This window comes from Chiloscyllium punctatum, chromosome 35, assembly GCF_047496795.1.
Source record: "Chiloscyllium punctatum isolate Juve2018m chromosome 35, sChiPun1.3, whole genome shotgun sequence".
Lineage (NCBI taxonomy): Eukaryota > Metazoa > Chordata > Chondrichthyes > Orectolobiformes > Hemiscylliidae > Chiloscyllium > Chiloscyllium punctatum.
Window position 1 is genome coordinate 53,213,276 of NC_092773.1, and position 3,119 is coordinate 53,216,394.

At 40.7% G+C, this 3,119-nt stretch overlaps 1 non-coding gene across 1 annotated transcript; it reads right to left on the reverse strand.

The window, feature by feature from the left end:
• Positions 1–1,912: 1,912 nt before the first annotated feature.
• On the reverse strand, positions 1,913–1,995 carry trnas-uga (transfer RNA serine (anticodon UGA)). The gene has a single exon. It is a non-coding gene; the product is annotated as a tRNA-Ser (tRNA).
• Positions 1,996–3,119: the final 1,124 nt, after the last annotated feature.

The following is a 3,119-nucleotide window of genomic DNA, read 5'->3' on the forward strand; positions in this document are numbered from 1 at the left end:
CATCTGCAGTCCTCACTTTCTCCCCGACTGAAAAACAAGCCTGCCACAGTCCAAAGACGCATGTACAGAGTTGTGGCTGGGTTGACAAACTGTGCACTGTATTTGGACGATGTCATGATCTTTAGCAATTCAAGCAATGATCACAAAAGACTGTTGGCAGAGCTCTTTGAACGACCACGAGAAGCAAAACTGATGCTAAACATAAATTAAACAGAATTCACGAAAGAGGTGACGTTCTTGGGATGTAAGATCGGTCATGGAAGGTCGATTCCCGCCGGAACATAAAGGCGAAGGCTACAGAGGAATTTGCATGATCAACTTCGAAGAAAGAGTTTCTTCAATTCTTCACACTCAGCGGAGTCTGCCAGAAGTCGGTTCCAAACTATATTCGTTTAGTAGCACCGTTAACCGATTTGCTGAATAAGAATACAACATTTCAGTGGACAGTACCATGCCAGGAGACATTCGACCATTTGAAGTCGATATTAACCACCAAACCAGTTTTAACTACACCAAACTTCTCAAAAGCGATTAAAGTCGCCATCGATGGTAGTGACGTTTGAGTTGGAGCTGTACTTCAACAGGAAAGATAAGCATGGGATTGAACTGGCAGTTGGTTACTTTTCAAAGAAAATCAACATCTACCAGAGGAAATGCTCCATAATCGAAAAATGACTATTGAGTTTGGTTCTGGCTTTACAAATTTAAAGTATATGCCCGAACAATGGTTCAGAAACGGTTATGTACACTGACCACAATCCGCTAAAACGTTTATATATAAGAATATGATACTATTTCATTGGATTCTAACGGTAGAGAATTTCAATATATAAATCGTATATGTTACGTGTCTGTCGAATGTATTCACAGACAGGTTATTGCAGATTAAACTTATGGCGTTGAGATGAGATTTGTCTTTATTTAATGTCTTATGTGTGTATATAGGAAAAGGTTAAGGCGATATCATATGAAATTTATCGGTATGCCAGGATAAAGTATTTAAAAAATAAAATGAAAACATATGTTCATTATGATGGTTCATTTTTCCTGAATAGACGAGGTTCTTTAAACATATTGTTGCATGGCTAAGACTGTTGAAAGCAGCAGAATAACCAGACACTGCAACAAGTGTTATCAAGAATACAACAACGTAATACTGGATCGAACAACTCGATTAGTTCATTGCCTAGAGACATAAACATTTCGAGTTGACCACTCAGTTTAAATTTTATCGAGAATAAAATATTAAATCAATTCAAATTTGAATTGTGTCTATTGAAAATCTTAAAAAAGAATGACACAATCAGATGCTCTGGGGTATGATACGGGTGACATTGAACAGATGAGAGGAGGACTGCCAAGTCCTGCATGTAACAATCTTCTTGAAAAAACATATCTCTGAAAAATACCTTTTCGATCGGTTACGTGTGACACTGAATTTCCTAACAAGGAAAAAGAAGACATAGGAAGATCCGAAGAAAAGAACCGACAGCTGGCTGGCTTTGAGAAAAGAATTGCTGTTTTGTTAACTTTAATTGGGAGTTTTATCTGAATAGTATTATCGAAGGGAACGTCACAATGGGTAATAGAAATACATTGTCAATCGTGGTTTGTTAATTTATTACTCTTTTACTTTAGAAATAAAGTTCTTAATTTTTACTTTGTGCAGTTCTTGGTCACTCAAACTTTTGCAGATTACTGTACGGCATAAATCGTTTCTGTGTTTTATATGAAGCAGGAGGGTTTACCGTGTGTCGTAACGAGTCTAAACAAATTTGGCAATGCAAGTGTACATCTGTTCAGTTCTTTGAGTGCACTGGAGTTTTGCACCATTCGTGACCTGAATGACGTGATTCTCTCCGCCGTGATCTGAATCCCAAAAAAAAAGTCGAAAGCAAACTCCGCCCTTTATCGTAGTTGACAGGATTCGAACCTGCGTGGCAACACTCCCAATGGATTTCAAGTCCATCGCCTTAACCACTCGGCCACAACTACATAAGGATGTGCCACTACTGTTGAATTAATCATTTCCAGGTCTTTGTCTCTGTTGAGCTCAGCAGTTCTGAATCATTGTTTGGTTTATTTGAATTCAAAAACCACAGCTTCGAAATCGATGAAATGTCGGGACAAAGTGGGTCTGGGTGTTCCACCCCGAGAGGTGGAATCGATATTCATCTTAAAAGAAGGCGGAAATTGCAGGAAAATACTCAGCAGGTCGAGCAGGATCGGGGCTGGGAAAGGGCGATTCAACATTTCAGAACTTCTTCAGAAGTTATTTGAACTCCGCTTTCTCCCAGTAGTACTGCCAAACCCCAGTCTGTACCGAGCGTTTTCTATTTTTGTTTCAGATTCTGAAAATCCAAGTTCCTTTACATTAGCCATTAAAACAATACAAAAATTCCATTTTGGTTCCGGATTGGATTCCTGTTTGGGGAACATTTTCCTGACCACATTAAAAGCCCGGAGCTGTGCAGGAAAGAAAACAAATGAAGTATGAGCCATGAGAGATCCGTTCCTGGGTGGTACCAAACCACCAACTGTTCGGTTAATGGATGAACGTGTTGACCAATTACGCAACAAAGACGGGTGGGCTGACTCGTTGCACGATCCATGAAACAGGCTTTTCACGAACTCAAACTTCAGCCTGCCCTTCCCGAAGGGTTTGTTATCCTCAATCAGTTTTATTTTTCCAAAATAAATCCTGGGACATTCACTGTAATGACATGGCAACAGTTCTGCACCCTCTGCAAACACATTTATGTCACAGGAACCAACTTTTCTACATCTGAGGAGCAGGAAAACCACGATTCATGCAAAAGCCTTTCATCAGGAATTTGGTTGGAAGCCTCGAGTGTGGAGAGATAAATGTGAGATGATGGGGCTGGGCTGAAGGTAGCTGAGATAGCAATAGGTGCACGGGGGAGGGTGTAATGTTGATAGTTTGGAGGGGAGGGTGATGTACATGGGTGGGAAGGAAATGGGACAAATGGGACAGCTCATAAGGACGGTGCTGAGCTGGAAGTTGTGAAGTGGGGTAAGGTGGGGAAGGGGAAATGTGGAAACTGGTGCAACCCCTTTGATGCCATGGGGTTGGAGGTTACCGAAGTGGAGATTTGGCT